This window comes from Pseudorca crassidens, chromosome 1 (genome assembly GCF_039906515.1).
Source record: "Pseudorca crassidens isolate mPseCra1 chromosome 1, mPseCra1.hap1, whole genome shotgun sequence".
NCBI lineage: Eukaryota > Metazoa > Chordata > Mammalia > Artiodactyla > Delphinidae > Pseudorca > Pseudorca crassidens.
In genome coordinates this window covers 69,124,754-69,144,599 of record NC_090296.1, presented here as the reverse complement: position 1 = coordinate 69,144,599, position 19,846 = coordinate 69,124,754, and the positions used below count along the sequence as shown (strand labels likewise).

The window sequence follows — 19,846 nt, the reverse complement described above, 5'->3', positions numbered from 1 at the left end:
AGCAGAGCATATGGTTTTCTCTTAATGGAACGCTAGCTTCTCATTAACATACCAGTAGCAGTGTCAGAACTTACAAACCAGCATAACAGGGAGATGGAAAAACTTATAAATTAGACCCTTTCAGTACTATTGAGAAGGAAATGACTGATGTTCTAAGGTACAATATTTAGCTAATACTGTGCCCTTTTCTGCACCTTCTTTCCACCAAAAAAAACCTTTTTTCTTATAATAAATATAAATATAAATATTGAAGTACAAGTAATTTTTACCCTGCTTTTAAGAGTGATTGGCACTCTGATTTTGATAACTCTTCTTAAAAATAATATTTCCTTTTTGCACACAGTATGTTTTAAACAGCTGTATTTTCACCATCCTGTTTCAATACAGTAAAGCAGTTGAAATGTAAAGCGAATTTTCATGTCTCCCTAAAAAGAGGAAATCCATCAGGTAAACAAAAATGAGGATGAGAAGGAAACTATTTTCTGGAGGCAAAAGATGACCATTCCTGCAACAGAAGTGGAGCCGCCAAGAGGTTATGCTTGGTAGTGGAGGAAAAGAATCATTTTATGTCTCCATTTCACTGTGTGTAGTATAAACCATATGTAGCAGTCTCATAATAATTATGGGGATTTGAATTTTTCATCCAATTTTTTTCTTTATTTCAAGATTCTTCTCACAGAGAATTCAGCTATATTTGTAGAAGGAATATATCAATGTCATGTCTTAAGAGACATTTTAAAATTTAAACCTATACATATGGCATGGAAATTATACTTATATATGGATAACCATGACATGACCTCATATTCCAGGAATTCCATAAACTGAAGTTATTTTTGTCATTTATACTTTAAAAATTTTCGTAACACTTACCTATAATTAAAAGGTGGAGTGCTATTAAAAAGTAAAATATAATGTCCTGGGGAAATATCCTATGTGTTCTGGGTCACCAGAGAGTAAACTCCAGAAAGAAAGCAGATGTACCAATCCTCTGATAACCAAAATTCTAGAGAGAGAACAAAGTGGACTGATGGCTCTTTCCAAAGACCTTAATGTCTACACTAATTCAATTCACTGAATGGGAAATTTTACTGCTAGGAGTCTACCCACTTACTAGGCTCTTTCTGCGATGATGTTTGTAGATGTATCCCTTAAATCTGCAGATCGTGATGAATGACAAGAATCTCTTTTAAAAGAATGTCAGGAATATACTGATAATACCAAAATTACTTGAATCTTAACTATAAAAATAACAACAAGCTTTCTAATCATTATTATTCTGAATAAGTAATCCATTGATATTTGTAGCTTTTTAAACTGATTTTTTTCTCTTTGGTGGAGTTCAAAATTTTACTGAATTTTGATAACTAAAGTTAGAATATTTGTGACTTAGCTCATTTTCTACAAATGTCTGAAGAATGGCCCAAAGGGCCGGGAATCAACAATATAATTATCTGTAATAAGAAGGTATCCAAGTAACCTTGTTCCCAGAGATATCATAAGCCTGATCTTACAGAGAGTTAACCCCAGCAATTAAAATTTCAGGACTTATTTCTTTTCCTTTGCAAAGAGAAAGATACTAATTCTATTCACAGAAAGACCTTTCTCTCTCCTATCCACCCCAGGACCTGACGATATGTTTATTTGATAATCATTCTCTTTTTCCTCCCTGCCTCAAAGTTTGCCATTATCTCCAACATGATTGCAAGTGCTTTGAAAACTAAGTTAATAATTATTATTCATTCAAGCCCAGTGTTATTAATGAAAACTATTAATTTAAGGGTGTTTCCATACTTTCTGAGTAGCAAGCAGCCAGATAACCATGGTCCATGTTGCAGATTTAATTTGTGAGTCAATGGATCCAGATTTTTCCATTTGGTAAGCAAACTTTTTTTTTTTCATTTTAGCAGTATCCAAGAGAGCCACAGGGAATAACTGGCTGCTTGGCATGCCCCTCTCTTATCCTATAGATAATTTCTCTGTAACTCTAGAAAAGGGTGTGTGAAAAGTCTTCCCTCTCAGTGTGTTTTTCAACACCACGGAATCAGGAACATCTCTGCATACAGGTGTTAAAAGAAGCTTCCACCTCATGTCTAGCATTAAAACTTAAACTGATGGTTGTTATTCAGCTGAAGACAGTATCAGTGTAAAGTGTCACCGATCTGGTCACTATCTCTGGGAGGCTGCCAGAGCTTCTGCATTGGCATCATGGTGTCGTCTGTGAAGGAAGCCAATTAAGATCACAAGATAGTGGCTGGTAATAATAAACTTCTAATGATGTTCCTGACTGAAAAGAGGTAATTAAAATGTGTATATGGATGACCCCAGCTTCTGTCAGCTCAGTGTAGCTGTTACACTGACAATGTCTATGTTTTGTTTAAGAAGAGGAGTTCGTGTTGTCTAACAACAATAAAAGAAGCAATTTAATAATATAGAAAGGACTGCCTTGGAAATGCACAGAGGTTTCAGTTTTGTTGCATCCCTGATAGAATTCAGTTGACTGCTGTCTCCTGACCAGTCAATAGTTTGTTGTTTTGGTTACTGACTCGGTAACATCTCCCTCCTCCCCACTCCATCCTCCCACCACCTGACTCCAACCTCAATATGAGTTTTGGAGTTGCTTGTTGTATTTCACCAGGACTAGGTCTTATCTTTTTCAGATGCTTCTCGAAATCAAAGACTGTGTTTTGAAAAGAAAGACAATTAATTAGATAGCAAAGGAAGCCTGTCCTCTTATCACTCAATCTGGTCATGGACATAAGTGCTTCACACTTTTTCCATCCCCTAACCTGGCAGCCCAAAGCTTTCCTGTACACCTGCTCAGCTCAGCTCATCAATTTTCTGTGAGCCAGTTAAGTTCCTTTAAGCCTGTCCACTGAGAGGTGGTGATAGCTCTCTGAGAAAAAGAAGAAAGAGAAAGAGAAACAGAATGCTGCTCCAGGCCCTTATCTTGATCACACTGTTTGTTTTCGCACTGATGTCTGTAATGAAACAAAGAGGATTTAATCGTGTTAAACAAAAGGCTGCTGGTACCCAGAGGAAACTCATTTAACTCTACTCCAAGTCTAGGAGTTTCGGGTTTCTTGTCTTCCTTTTTGCCGATCCACCAGGCTGAGTTTCTTACCTGGGGCTTAAAATTGTGAGGTGTGAAACTCTTCTTTTGTTTTGACAGGTGCTCTTTGCTAAACATCAGCCTAGCCTTGATGGTGATAATACACAGAAAGGGAAAAAAAACTTCAGAGACGTTAATGACTGTAGTTACCCAACTTCTGCCTTTCATGGTTTTTATTAGCTTCCCTCATTGGAGTACTTTAGGATAAAGTGGGAAAACAAATTGGGCTGATGGGAGGTGAGTTGTGAAAGACAGTTGCTAAGGAGAAGACCCAGAAACCATCTACATCTTGGCATCTCAAGAAGGAAAGAAAAAGTGAAGAAAATAGGCCTAAGATTGCTCTTTATTGATCAAGGAGTTACTTGGCAGGACTGGCTGCATTGTTATTTGGTGGAAGAATAGGCTGACAAGTGACACCGATAACTCGACATTTGGACAAGGAGTCCCCAGACATGATTCACACTTTAGAATGCTAGAATAGTCGTCAAGACTCAACTGATAACTCTTCTCTCTTATACCCAGAAAAGAGTCTCTCTGTATGGAGAGTGAAGCCCTGACTTCATTGACTTGAAACCATCCTGGTATGTTTCTTGACTGACCACTCCCTCCCAGTGATTCTAAAATGGCTTTTCTGCGTTTGTATAAAACACCAGTTTCCTTTACTCAGTCCCTACCTGCTGACACATTTCTCTCTGTGCCTCCCACTAACTTTTTTTTTTCTTTTCTTTTCTTTTCTTTTTTTTTTTTTTTTGCGGTACGCGGGCTTCTCACTGTTCTGGCCTCTCCCGTTGCGGAGCACAGGCTCCGGACGCGCAGGCCCAGCCGCCATGGCTCACGGGCCCAGTCGCTCCGCGGCATGTGGGATCTTCCCAGACCAGGGCACGAACCCGTGTCCCCTACATCGGCAGGCATACTCTCAACCACTGCGCCGCCAGGGAAGTCCCTCCCACTAACTCTTGAAGCACACTTACCTTGACATCACTCTTGGGGAGCGGAAACTTTCCCCTTCTGCAAACTCTGACAGATCTGCTATGCTGACCAGGCACTCTGGGGCAGGACAGCTGAATCACATTTCCCAATGATGAAGAAACCTGGCAATGTTGAGCTTTGTTATCAATCCAGAAAGCTCCACTGCTCCAAAATTAAAGAAAAACACCTTCTCTTTTTTGCTGTATAAAACCCCGGTCTTTCTCCATCTTTATTTAGACAGTGGTGATAGGAGTAGGGTATAGACTTCTCCCAGAATAAATGCAATCTCACAAAAGGTTCATAGAAAATTATTAGAAAGATGGTAAGAATTCGTGGTTAAAAGTGGACCCAGACCACCTGGGCAATTTTGGGTAAAGTTGCTTGTGCTGCAGATTCCTCAACTTCAAAATATATACACAGTAGCACCAAGATCATGGATTATCATAAGCATTTAATTAATTCATCAATTAACTAATGTAAAATATTTTAAAGAGTCCTCAAGTCATAGTTTGTGCTCAATAAACGTTAACCATTATTATCTGCAGCTGAGTGATCTTCTCAAGTCAGGTTGTTAATTCACTGAGCTTCATTTTCTTCAATGTGTGTTTCATCTTCCAAGCTCTGGCTTCACTTGCTTGCCAAGGCTTTGGTGGAATTGAGCTTCTTTTTTTCATTTAGGAGGGCTCTGCCTCCTGTCACCATTCCTTCTTTTTAGAAAGCAAATCCTGAGTCTTCTCATTCAACGTCTTAAAGAGGATGGAATTATATATTTAATTTCAGCCCTTCTCTTCAGCAAGAGCTAGGAGGCAGAGGCAACGAGGAACCTTCAGTTCTTCTTTCAGATCCTCACCAGTGACGATCAGCTTCACAAACTGGCCACGTCTTCTGGTGCCTGCTCTGACGTTAGCCCTACACAACCTTCTATGTCTTTCTTCCCCCTTTGCAGCAGTGCACAAGGCAAGTGGATGGATCCTGATTGTAGAATGTTGCTGCTGCTGCCTCAAACCTGGAGTTTCCATCTTAGAGAGAGGGCTGCTCTTAGATCCGGGGTAGTTTTCATGCCAAAGTTTGGTTCTTTTATTATGGCTTCTTGCAAATTAATTATAAACTGAGATCTTTATAGAGGAAATAATTATTTGCTAGGAAACTGAGGCAGGTGAGAAGGCTTAGTAAAAAGGCTAAAAACGTTAAGTCGTTATTCTTTTCAGAGACAAGAAAATGATAGGCAAACTGCAAATATGATTGATTTCTTAAAGCAAATACCTGGAATTAAGTGAAAGGACGAGGAGAGGAAGAAGAAAGGAAAAGTGGAAGGTACTCATCCCTTATAGATGCCTTTATCATGATCTTGACACAATAATCTGTATTTGCTTTAAAAATAACAGTTAACACATGAATAGCAAAAGGGGCATTCAAACACCAATTACCTAATTGGAACAATTCAAACTGAATGGGCCTGATGTTGAGATGGGTATTGTGGTGAGTAGTTTCTGTGCAGACTTCTGTTTAAATTCTTCTCAATTAAACTGTGAAACAAAACAAAACAAAACTCTAGGGTCACCTCTGAAAGTCAAAGCAATCAAAAAGAATATTTGGTTCTTCAAATTCTTTTTTTTTTTTTGGCTGGAAAATATATGTATCAATCCATTTTATTCCTTTCAATGTAATCACGTTACCTATTATAGTTAGGTCTTTAATGCAGATTTATAGAGGGTTTTCTTACAATAATGATTCAAACTATTCTTTATTCACAAAATAAAGAATAATAAGAAAAATGTTCTTTCTGCTTTTTCCTCCGCAAATAAAAGCTGTCTGAATTAAAAAGATCAAGTCCTGTCTTTGGTTTTTCTCTTTGCTACCCTGCACGTCCAGACCCACTGAGCTTCCCTTGCATCTGCATGTAAAAGGACTACACAAAGTTCACCTGTGGCACACAAATTATTTTGTTAGGGTGCCATCTGCTGGTGTCAAACAACCAAAGACTTTTTAAAAAAAGATTAAATGGTACACATGTATTAAAACTAAAGACTTAGAAGTTGTTTGATTCAAATTATAGAATTATAGCCTATTTTCAAGTGGTTGTCTGGTGCATAATTCTTAAACACTTTAGTATGGTAATATAAAATGTGACTTTATTCTAAAGTGAGGAAAATGGAGGTACCAGACATTGCCTTGACTTCCTGATCTGTTTCGATTTAAGCTTCCTTTTTTAGTTTCCATGGCTCCCCTGACTTTAAAAAATTCTGTTAAACTTTCCCCATAGAAAAGCAATTTAATTGCTGTGTTTGTGATTACATAGATTTCAACAGATAAAGTGTTCATTTACCCATTCGCTAGGCTTGTTCTCTCTGCCATGGTATAAGATGCATAAACAATTTTTTGCCTCATTATAAAGCAAGCTTATCAGCAGAGCCTTTATTATTCATGTTCAATATCAATGCCCACCCTACCTTCATAACAGGTAAGGCAAAGCAACTGCTCTACTCCCTCTCTTTTTAAAAAACTTTACCACTTAACTATCTGTGTGACCTTGAATAAGCCATTTAACCTCCCTTTACCTCTTCTTCCTTATCTCTAAATTTTGGATACTAATAGTAACTACTTCCAAAGGTTACCTACCCAGTTATCTTGATTGCTAAAGAAAATCACACCTGTAAGTTTCCTAGAACATTCCCTGTATCATAGCAAACACACAGTAACTACTAACTGCTTTACCATAGTTGTTATTTAAACAAATCAAAGAATATGGGTTAGTATCAACTAGAAAACCATTGCTTTACAGCAATTTTTGGGATCCTTAACTTCCTTCCAGTTGGGAGATATAAAATATGTATGTATATTTATATTTTGGAGAATATGGACAGAATAATCATTTTCCTTGCTTTTCTTTTTCCCCTTTTCTATGAGTGCTTAGCGGGTTTGAAATCTCAACTCCCTTAAATCTTATGTAAAGCCTTTCATGGTCTGACCTACCTACTTCTCCATCCCCGTTTCTCACTCTGTTTTCCAGCCATAAGGAACTTCTTCCAGTTGCCTGAGTAAGGCCTGCTTTCGCTCTCCACAACTTTGTGCAGACTCTTATCCCCTGTGCCTGGAAAACCTTCCTGCCCCACCTCACCCCCCATCATCTTATCTCTCAGCTCTCCTGTTAAGAAGTCAATCCTTTCCTGGGCTCCCAAAACACTCAATACTCATCTACCCCACCCATAGCCCATCACATTTCCATAGGGTGGAGAGAGATAGGATCTAGTTTATTCATCATTATACTCCCAGCTTCTAGAGCAGTGCGGAAGCCCAGTCTGGACTAGATAAACATTTATTACGTAAGGGACTGTATAAGTGTGCAGTTTATTTTGGGGGAGTTGAAAGAGAAAGCATAAACTATCTCCTACCTGCAAAGGTTAAACTCTGTCTCAAGCAGTGACCATCTTTCTCCAGGTATTTTCATTAGGGCACTGCCAGTGTCACTCTCACTCATTAATACCTTTTTATTCATATACTTGTAGCAAAAATCAAGTACATATGATAAAAATGGATGTGATTGGGGTTTTTTTGGGTATGCATGTAGGAATTTATTTTTAATTTCTATGTTTACAAATCATAAATATTATCTTTACATATCTTTATTTAACAATTATAATTTTCATAAGAATGTACGTGTATAACAATTTATTCAACAAGTATGTGCTGAGTGCCTACTATTTGCCTGGTACTCTTCTAGGCTCTGAGCAAAGCAGAAATTCCTAACCTCATTGAGCTTAATTAGCTCTATGTTTTTGCTTAAGTTTTTCTGTATCTGTCAAGAGAAGAAAGGAAACCCAAAGGATAATGCAGCAACCTGGGGCTCACAACAAGGGGAGTTGTTACCATCCCTGCCTCTAGAGGAAAAGGGAAGGAATAAGTAGTTTACCAGAATTCTAGTTCCCTCCTTCATTCTTCTGCTCTTTCCTTCCACAGACTGAAGCCAGTTGTGGCCAAAGGACAGCAAGCCCAGGAGAAGCAGGACACAAGCTCCATCTACCGGAGCACAGAGCAGAGTCCAGAAGTGGCACGGTGGATCTGGAAGGACAGATGGAAAAAATATCCAGCACTAACCCTGACCAAGAACTTTAAAATTATTATTATTATTTAGTCTCTAAATCTTTTCTAAATACAGAGTCTTCTTTCAAATAATTGGCAGTTTTCATGCTACTCAGTCAGTGACACCTGTTAGAAATTAGGGCCTATTTTTATAAACCCATGCCTTTTAAACAAATATTAATGTTCTGTGTATTTGGAGACTCTTTTTTTGGTATCAGAAGGAGAGACTTAAGTAATCTAATATGAATGAATAATCTCATTCTAGATTGATTCTCTGAAAGTCATGTCAGAACTTTTAAAAGGAAAACAAAAAACCAAGAGGGTTTGAAATTCTATGACCGTGGAAGAGCTAGTGATAATGCCAATCATTTGCAGCCTTCCCGAGCTTCCCCTGGAGCTGCAGTGGAAGCAGGCATGACTTTGTGCCTTGGCTCATGGCCTGAGGAGGAGGCCAGGGGAAAGTTACATGCAAATAGAACAAGGGTTACTGAGGTCCCATGGTATCACTGAGGAGACCAAGATGTCTTTGTAAGGGTGGAGGTTCAATCTAAGTATGTCTGAAATCTGAAGGCACAAAAAAGCAAGAACATTGTATTAACCTTTGTATAGTACCACCCATTTTTCTGTCATTTGTTATACCATTTTCCTTGAAAATCTTACAGAATTTTGCCTTGCAAGGCAAGATTTGTGCTTTCATAGGAGGTGCTATTTTCAGTTACTTATAACTCAGGTGGATACACTTGCTATGAGGTAAACTTTTTTCCAGAATAACTTACTCAGTTACTTCTTCCTGAAACCCCAGCTTCTCACTTCCCTGTCCCCAGTTTATATATTAATTAATTAATCTAAGAGCTTGGTACTTAACACCAAGTACCATGTGTGTTCCATGTCGTGAGGGTATCAGCGTGTATGACTTCCTTCCTTCTAGGAGTTAGAAATCGAACAATATTGGGGCCATTAGGAATAACTTACAAGCTGGTACTGTAAAATGTTCACAGCATTGTTTTGTGCTTTTTTGAATTTGGATGATCATAATATTCTTTGTAGTTAGACCCTGACTCCTATAAAAAGTACAAAAACCAGGAACTTAAATGAGTCCCCCAGACAAACCCATATGTGAGTTTAGGATCTGTGCCATGCATCCACTCTCTGACAAATCAACAATGCTCGTGGGACCATCAGAAGCCTTGGGTTTTAGACCCAGGGGGTCCCGAATGAGGGACTTTCTCTGAACTTCAGCTTCAACTTCTGCACAGTGAAGGGCTAGACCAGATGCTTTGGTTCCCTTCTAGAATCAGACATCTATGGAATGCTACAGGCCATTATCTCTGAGACTTTTGACATGTTGTCTCTTTGGTTTTTTCATCTTCTGGATTAGACTCTATTTGAGGACTGAGTCCTCACTATCTAGCACAGTGCCTACAAAATGCATAGTAGGACATCAATAAACATGTGCAGGACTTAATATATTTAATATCTTGCTGCACTATATAAGCATAACCAGGTCTCTAGAACTATTTCAAAACATTTTGTAACTCTAGCACACTGCGATGCTATGTTTTCAGCTGCTAACAATGCACAACGACGTAGGTCAACAGAGTGTTTTGAATGTTTCAGAAAACTTGGCCAGGGTGAGAACTCTCCATTTGATTAGATTTCTGGAAAGAGGATTCAAGTATATTTATCTCAATTGGGCAAAAGAACATGTTTCCATTTCATATCTTAGCTAAAATTTTATCTAAAAATCAGACACATGGTTCATCTTTAACTAATACCCTTTTTAAAGGTGACCCTGTACAAGCGCTATGGACTGAATGTTTGTGTTTCCCCCCAAATTCATATGTTGAAGCCCTAATCCCCCAGTGTGATGGTATTTGGAAGTAACAGCAGTGGCACCCCCATGATGGGATTGGTGCCCTAAGAAGGGGATGAAGAGACCAGAGCTCTCTCTCTCCACCATGTGAGGTTACAGCAAGGAGGTGACAGTCTGCAAACAAGAATAGGATTATCACAGGAACTAAACCTACTGGCACCTTGATCTCAGACTTCCCAGCCTCTGGGACTGTGAGAAATATAGTTCTGTTGTTTAAGCCACCCAGTCTCTGGTATGTTTGTTATAGCAGCCCAAGCGGACTTAGACAGCAGGGACATCAGGTTTGTTCACAAGCAAAACAGAATCTCATGCTAAAGAATTCAGGTTGGTAATGGATTCTTTTATAAGTGCAATTAAGGAGTAAGAAAGCTAACAATTTCATGATAAGGAGGGACAGGATACTGACATCAATAGCAGAAATTACCAGCTCTGACAGCCCACAACCTTGACAGAGTGATTTGTTGGCAGAGATATTTCTAGTCCAAAGCGTTACACTTCAGGGTTTGCCAGACTGTGAACTTCCACGGCTGGACTCAAACTTCTCCAGGCTGGAAATTATGTCTTTTTATTGCTCATCTACAAATTCCCAGAAAACATCAGAGAATGTTCTATAAATGCTGCTTTTCAAAAAATACATTAAAGATAAATACATTCTTTAGTATTATCTTGATTGTATCACATCACACCAGGCAGAATTCAACTCTTGTTTTAGCTCACACTATTTACAGAGAATACACTACTTTGTTACACACAGTAAGTTTTCTTGAAACACTAAGAAAATTAATGTATGTATTAAGGTGTGTGTGTGTATGTTGTTGCGAAGATGAGAAATCCAGTTACATCAGTTCAAGAAAAAATATTCTTATTTTAATGATATATTGGACCCATCAAAATGAAGTACAGCTAAATTATATGAAGTACAGCTAAGTTACATGTGACCTAGTATTGGGACAGGAACTCTTTATGAATTGGAGCAGATACTTGCCCACATATCTTGACTTTTCATATCTATTTGTCTCTCTCCAAGTCTCCTCTCTTCTCGTTCTATCTTCTTTCTATATCATTCTCTCTCTCTCCCCCATCTTTCCCTGTTAATTCTAGCTGCTTAAATTATATGGTAGGTTTCCTACAGATATATTCTGTGAGTTTATTGTTTCCCTGGATTTAGGAATGTTTTATCATTGGTTTATTTCAAACTTCCTAAAACACATCCCTAATTATAATACTATTGTGGCAGGACACAGCTTTGCCAGGTCCCAGAAATCTCCATCTTTGACTAAAAAATTTTAGTCTCAATTTCTGACCCTGATTCACATCAAACCTTTATGGTGAAAGGCAATGTCTCCAGCCCAGCCTTTGGGCTCATCCTGTCTACACAAGTAGAACTAGGGAAATTTCTACATTCCTAAGTGAGCGGTTCATTTTAGCAGAGCAAGGACTTAGTATCTTGAACTGGAAATTCTTAACCTTCAAATGCAGTATCTTATCCTGCTCTTATAGCCCACTAAAAATTGAAATATTTTCATTAACAAAGTAATCAAAACCCTAGGCACTGGGTTTTGATCAGATAGGCACTGTTCTTCAAGCTCCTCTCACATAGGTAATTACCACCTAGGGGCTGTGGAATGCTAGTGAGATAACATATTACTTATTCCAGATAAATAGAAATAAATGTCTCTTCAAATGGGTACATTGTTATCAGCTTTAAAAAAATTTCAAACATCTATCAGATTCCCAAGTGTAGGGTCCTACCTCATGAAGTCTTCAGAGACTAATCATCATGAACATTTTCAGACTAGATGGTCACCTCTCAAAGGCTCCTTATGGGCTCAAGTAACTGAGAGATTCAATCAAGGTAACTAAAAAGGAAAAAAAAAAAAGTTGGTCATAGTAGGGTGTTAATAAAGAAAAAAAATAAAATTAGAGTAGAAATTTCAAGAAACCAGGTTGGGAATTGTTATACAGATGAGTCTCATGGGAGAATGAAATTGATCTGAAGCTACTCTCTCCTTGTCTTTGAATGCACACTCTGTCTCTAGAAGGATCATTTTCTCTTTCTATCCTGGCTGTTATGCTTCCTTCTGAGCCTAAGCATCTATTGCTACCACTACCCTAAATTAAATTCAATAAAGAATATTTAAGTTAATTCTGTTGAGTGTATTCATGACTACCAACAATGTATTTTACCAGCTCTAAGAATGTCACTCAGGACTTATATTTTACAAAAAGTAAACTGCTATGACTATTTAACAATCATCTTCATTGTACTGGTGGCAGGAATATATTGTCTTGTCTTGTCTATACATCTCTATAGCCATGCTTAACCTACAATGAAACATCTACCTTAGTATTAAAAATTAGAAAAGATGATTTTTAAAAGTCAGTCTTACTTCTCCTGAGTCCATTTGGATATTTATTCATAAAAGTTTAGATTTAGGGTTTCCAACTAGCCACATATTTCTGTAACATTGTAAGAGGTGATGCTATTTTCTGTACTTTTCTAAAATAACGTGTTTTTTTTTTGTATTATTTATAAGAGCTACCCGATTTGAAGTGAGACCAGAGGAAGAAAATAAACTTGTGTGCAGTATAATTTGTTTTGAACAGGAACATAGGAGTTATTGAATGCTGCAGTTTGACTTACTGCATATACGAACATGATTAGGAAACAATGAAAAATCATACACACTACTTTGTCATGGAAAATTAAGGTAGAACACAGGAAGCCAGGGAAATATGTTCCAGGTTTCATGACTCCTTCCATCACCACTTAACTCTTCTGGCAAGTTCTGCAAGCAGGGCTTTTCACCCTCTGAAGTAGGACACATTGTTTCATGGTCTTGGGAAAAAGTTGTATCACAAGTAGTCAGTTGCCAATAATTATAGACATGTGTAATTGGTGTGCATTTGAAGGAAATTAGAGCAGATTTAAGTTTATCCCTATCGTGTCATTCTTGTTCCCAATTTGCATGCTTTTCTTGCGTGGAAGGAAAATGGGTGGAGTCTCCAAAGGAGAAGGAAACAGCATTTATTGAAAACCTGTGCTCAATAAAAATTATATGAAAATGCATATGTAGAAAAGTTTGACAGGATACTGAAATTTTGAAAGGACAATGAGATTATGCTAAATGTGTATTTTTTTCTTTATGTGCATCTGAACTAATTTTCCAATAATAAAAATACATTGCTTGTGGTAGGGGTTGCTGGTTTTATAATATATCCACATGCTCATCTGCAATTCTCAGCTGCCATGCATCTACATAAGATCATGTGACTATCTCTCAGCAATCAAATTTAGAAGTGGTGCATCACTTTCCATTCTGGACAGCAAAAATTGGGTGTATTTCTATTGTGTGCTCTCTTCCATTTGTGCTGCTAGAAACTGGGCTTCTACTTGGAAAAGAGTCTCACTAGATTTGCATCAGACTGTAATATGAGCAAGAAATAAACTTTATTTTTTTTGTTAACCCACTTAGACTTGGGGGCTTATTTCTTACCACATCATAGTCTATGCTATCCTGACTCACACATTTGTATAATTTTTAATATTTTTTTCTATTTAATGTTCATGAGTTCACTTGAGGCAAGTGTAATTATTTTTATATTACAGATGAGAAAGCTGAGACTTGGAGACATCTAAATACTTGCCTAAATAGGAAATGGCTGAGCTGGGGTATAAATCAAGCTTTCATCTGAACTGATTTTTTTTTTTCACTTAAACTATTCTTTATTATATCACATATAATGGGACTTGCATGTGAATGGAGCTACTATTTCTGCATCAAAGCTCCTTAGTATGTGAACAAAAGTGATTCCTTTTGTCCCTTTTTATCCTTATGTTTTTCAATGTATGCCTGCTATGACCATCCTCACTGCATAAGTAAAGCCTCTTATTCTATGAGGTAAAACCCAATCTCCCTAATTCAGAATTAAACAAGGTACTACAATTTGTTTCCAATACACAGCAGAGGACAGTCTATCAGAAATCTCCCTCCTCATTTCAGTTAAAGCTGGTGGGTAACTGAGAAAAAATATGTGGCAGAAGCCTGTGTGCCCTGGCTACTTCATGCTTCTCTGGAGGGACTTGTCCTTATTGGACACATGAGCCAAATAATTCTTGAGAGCTTATCATGTAGAACAGCCATTATGGACCTAACATCAAGAGCATCTGTAATTTGGGTTGGTTTTCTAGTAGTAGAATGATAATCATTTCTCCCCATCATTTCTCTTGTAGTCAAGGCTGTGTGTTTTCTACAGGGCTCTGTACTACTGATATACTTTTGAGAAAGTCCCTTCAGCTGAATAACATGAGTAAATATGCAGCCTATCAACTCTAATGCCAAAGCTTAAATGAGTCAAAAGTGTACAGATTTTTTAAGGAAAAAAAATTAAGAACATTTAGCCGAGCTGTTCAACTCACTACATTTAAATAACGTTTCCTGAATTTTGAAATAAAATGTGTCTTAAGAATGACTATGTCTATGAAACTGTTGTTTAAAGGTGTTTTGATGTGGACCATTTTTAAAGTCTTTATTGAATTTGTTACAATATTGCTTCTGTTTTTTGCTTTTTTTTGGCCGCAAGGCATGTGGGATCTTAGCTCCCCAACCAGGGATTGAACTCGCACCCCCTGCATTGGAAGGTGAAGTCTTAACCACTGGACCATCAGGGAAGTCCCAAATCTGTTGTTTAAAACCCAGTTATTGCCTCAAGATACAGAGAACTAGTGACTTGAAATGGCAAAATCCTCTGTTTATGCCTAAGAAAGAGCACGAAAACCAAGATGATTCTGAGTAGCTTCCAAAACAAATGTTTGAATATTTTGTTGATTTACAAACATAGAAAAATCAAATCTCATGCCAAAAGGAATAAAAAATGAAACAATATAATGAAATATACAGTAATTATTATCTTGCAAGTAACCCAAACCTCTTAAAAATGCATCTGTACCACATTAGTTAACTGGCAATAGCTACTGAACCTATAGAAACATCTTAAATATTCATTTCTCCAGCACATTTATTTCTTACAGATTAAACTGGAAAATATAGAAACTAGAGCTTGACCTAAGTGTTCAGGGATGCTTTGGTTTGAGTTTCACAGAAGGTTATCATTTATTCATATATATGTTCCATATATATGATGTCACGAGTTTTATTTTCTGTTTAAAACTTTAGTGAAATGCAAAAAAGAGATTATGTCAATATTCACACTGTCAAGAGTAATAGCCCTTTTCTTTTTATTAATATTTATTCTGTTTCAAAATAACTACTGTAGCATCATGCAGGAAAAAAAACATTTAAGAAAGGTCCAGGAAAGGTCATCAAGCAGTCATACCAGCCCATAATAAATTCATCTCATAGGTATTCATCTTGGACATGGTTGCCTTTTTGTCAAGGTCATTCAAGTTTATTCTAATATATTTTTGCTCGCATTGTTATTAAATATATAAGAACATCTAGCCATTTTAACAGGAAAAATCTTCAAGCCATAGTACAGATGGAGTCATGCAAATAACTACAATGACCACAAGGTGGCAAAGTATACAAATCTACATCATTTAGATGGGACCTTCCTGTAGAAAAAAATGTCTTTCAGCATGGGGGAGGGGGTGGGGAGGGGAGGGCTTCTCTTATGACTGTCTGCTGGCCAGAGAATATCAAAATTATACTAATTTCTCAAAATTTGGTAATTATTCCAAATTCCCGGTTCTTGAGTGTGTGTATCGTTACTACTCTAATTCATTATAAATTTTTCCTTTTTAGAGCAAAGTTGAATTTCTTAAATCCTAAATGTGTATTTTAAAGGCAAAATGATTAGGACTCTCTCTTACAACGTTTTAAATCCATTTGATATGTATACACGAGTCAGTTGGAAAGTGGGCGGTATTGCTACCCAAATTCAGAACCGCGATGTGATTATATGATTAGTGCTAGTTATCACAAAATTACAGTTATTTATAGTTCAAAAATTTTCGGTTTCGAGAAGCTAGATTATAAGACTTAATATTGTTGTTTTCAAAACTCTATGTTCTGGCCTATCTTTTTGCTGTAACGTACTTTGAGTGATCAACCAATTTTCAATGACCTAATATATAATACTGACTCTCAAATCTACAGCTGAAGCTCTGGCTTCCCTGAGTCCTAAGCCAGAAAATCTCAAATAGCCATGTGGATAAGCCATACACAATTTATATTTAATGTATTTAAAATTGTTCTCATTTTCTTCCTCCCAAAATGCCTACTCCTTTTATCTGATTTCACTTCTGGTAATCCAATGGTTGGTGACACCCAAGTCAGAAACCTAGGACTGTTTTTATCTAATTTTTGGTTTCCCTGTACACTTCATGGTCTGGACCCTGTCCACTTCTTTGGTTTCAGCCTCTGCCACTATTCTACACCCTTCTCCCGAACTTACCACATTTTCTCACCCTTCTGTGCCTTTGCTTATGCTATTTTGTTATCTAGCTAGTACTCCTGGGGTTATATTCAATATAAACCCATAGAAGCTTTCTGGATGCTTTTGGCATAATGTATTAAGTGCTCTAGAAAATTCACATTCTTATGTTTGTCAATTTCACTTTTTTGAAAAGTAAGTCATTGAAAAGCTGGTCTGACATTTGTATACATATTATTTATAATAGCAAAAAAAAAAAAAAAACCCCAGAAAACTAAGATTATATAGAAATGGTAAAATGAATTACAGTAAAACTCTAAGAATGTTGTACAGCTATGTAAATAATGTTTTCAAATAATGTTACAGTTTAGAAAAATGCTTGCTGTATAATAGTAAGGAAACAACAAAGTTGAGGGGGGAGTTGAGAGGACTCTGGAGCCAGACTACCTGGTTCACATCTTTGTTCGGTCACTTTCTCACTATAAATGATTTATTCTCTCTGCTCCTCAAGCTTCTTCGTGTATAAAATGGGAGTGACAATAATAGAGCTGTTACGAGGATTACATGAGTTAATGCATGTAAAGTGCTGACAGTGGATGGCACAAAGTAAGTGCTAAATAAAAGTCAGCTGATGTTGTTCAGGACTGGGGTTCTGCGATTTTGCTGATGGCTATGAAGCCACTGACATCCTATGTTGATTGTTGTTTTGATCCATACCCCTTAACTCCTCATGCTTATATGGCCTCAGGAAAATGACGAAGCAAATTATTAAACCAAGTTAAAATTATTCACCTTTGCTCTAAATAGGGTACTCCCTAGAGAAATTGGTTATAATTTAATAGAGCAAATTTGTTATATTTCAGTAACTGAGCTGTTAAAGCACAAGAATCTCTTCAGAGAACGGTCTTGAAGAGATTAGCCTCAAACTGAATGTTCTAGACAAAAAGCAAGGTTTAGTATTCTAGCTTTTGTTCCTGAAACAGAAACTGATATACTTTTCCCAAATAAATATTACTGAATATAAAGACACATTATGATAGTCTACTGATTTACTCTGAAGGCACTTGAGGATTCTCTAGATCAAAACCTAACTTAAACAAGTAGGCCTTAGACAAGGACCCATGTTTTTTTGTGTTAATTATCTTATATAAAGTCATGAGTTTTAGTTTGCTTAGCCAATTGGTTAAAAATTATTGATATTCCAATATACATGTGATATTGTAGGTCAAGATTTAAGACTTTAATATCCTCTTATCTCCTATTAAGCTCATCAAATTTGTACTTATTCAAGAATATGTAATAAGATTAACCTATAGGAATATGTATTGAAATAAGCAAGTCTCCAAGTGAATTTAGGTAAGTTTTAATTCTTCAACTATGGAATTCCTCATTATGAGTTTTATTTTATAAATTCAAACTTAACTAATTTTTGATTACTCAAAAGGGTTCAACTCATATTGATTTTAACCGGTGATGAAAGTATCTGCTAACAATATAAAAAATCATACATAATAATATGAAGAATACTCAAGGGAAGAAAGGAGTTGCTTTCAAATTTGCAGGGTACCATTCTTATTTCACTGATATTATAATTTACTTAATAGATTGTTAGCATTGCTAAAATTATTATATATACTAAAATATAATCAGATTTTCAAGTATTTTTTTACTATTTCATACTGACATTAATTCTACCCAATTAATGAAATTTTGCTAGAAGTTTTTTTTTTTCCCCCAAATCAGTGCATTATTCATTTTCTGAGCTGTAGTTGGTTGACTTGTGGTCTCAAAAAGATGTGTCTATATTCTAACTCCTCAAGTCTGTGGATGTGGCCTTATTTGGAAAAACGTTCTTTGCAGATGTAATTAAGCTAGAGGTCTAAAGGTGAGACCATTCTGGATTAGAATAGGCACTACATTCAATGAAACATATAAGAGACACATTAGACACTTATTAGAAGATTAAATGTGGAGCAATATTTGATATTAGTTGTCTAAGAGTAATTTTCCACAGTATCAAACTCTCCTTGCTTCAGTGATGGATTCATTACTGGAAACAGTTTTGGGTAAAGTCAAATAATAATTTGAGAGCTAGTTTAACCTTTAATTTCATAATTGATTACCCTATCTGACCTTCAGCTGTTAGGGTAGTGGAACAATTCCTCCTTGATGGGTCACTTGAGTTTGGAAGATGAAAGGGTCTATCAAATGATTCCTGGTCCCATATCTGACCCCAATCCTTTCTCCTCTCCACCACACCATAGGACAGGGGTGTCAGGAGACAAGTGAGAGCAAGAGAACGAGAGCACGCTCAGTTCCTCTGCTTAAGGAAAGTAACTAGAATTGAGATATGGACAGCTAGATTGAAATAGTAATAAGTATGTTATAGAAGCCAGTTTGACCTAGTGAGAAATGCCCATGGTTGAACAGGCTAAAGGAATTTCAAAGAGAACAGGGATGTCTAATATTTAATTTCATTCTATCTGATGTGATGTTGCTCCACACCATTATCCCTAAACAAATAATAACAACCAACATTTATTAGATGCTTACCGTATACGAGGTAGTTTACTTTCATAACTTCACTTTATGCTTTTAATAGTTCTATGAAGTAGGAACTATTGTGAACCCCAGTCTTCAGGAAAGGTTTACAACATGCAGGTGCCTCATGGGAGCGATAATCTGGAGAAGTTAAAGGCTATGTTCCATTTACATTCAGGTAAATGCAGACTAGAGAAAACACAGGGAGGTCAAAAATATTTATTCAAGCAGAAAGAGATGTCACACTGAGAGAAACATCAGAGTAACCCAAGAATTTCCAGGAAACACTGTGTTTCCTATCTTACAAAGAACATTAAATTTTTACAGGCTAGAGTGCCTCAAGTAGACTGAAAGACTTGAAGATACTGAGGCAACTGATACCTGAAGGCTATAAACCAACATTGATGGACTAGTTCATAGAACATGATATATAGAACTAATGATTTAGTTTTCTTTTTTGTATTTTGACTAATTCTTAGTATTTTTGTTAGAACAAATTGAGACATTTATACATCCCAATTTTCCAATTCTGTAAATACTTTTTTTTTTTTAGAATACTAAGATTTGGATCGATTAGAGTGAAAAAAAGAAAAAAGTCTTGAACAAATTTGGACAGGGTTTTTCTGATGAAATGTTGTTGTAAAACTTTATCATAAGGAACACAATCTCCACACCCATAGCAGTTCTTTTCTCTAAGAACATGTTTAGTGTGTGTTGCAATACATTATCTTACATTAAGATCTACTTCTAGATACATAGGGAACCTCCAGAGAAGTTGGTTAATTGTCATTTTTAACTAGGCATGGATGTTTATGTAGCACACTTGTCAGAAAATATTAGTAGCCTGTTAATTGAACAGATTAGATTAAAGGAGT

At 36.6% G+C, this 19,846-nt stretch overlaps 1 long non-coding RNA gene across 1 annotated transcript; it reads right to left on the bottom strand.

The window, feature by feature from the left end:
* Positions 1 to 3,322: 3,322 nt before the first annotated feature.
* Positions 3,323 to 19,150, bottom strand: LOC137228579 (uncharacterized). The gene is made up of 5 exons (XR_010945318.1): positions 18,984 to 19,150; positions 11,787 to 11,893; positions 7,992 to 8,140; positions 5,509 to 5,607; positions 3,323 to 4,203 (listed from the first exon to the last, which is right to left on the bottom strand). It is a non-coding gene; the product is annotated as an uncharacterized lncRNA (long non-coding RNA).
* Positions 19,151 to 19,846: the final 696 nt, after the last annotated feature.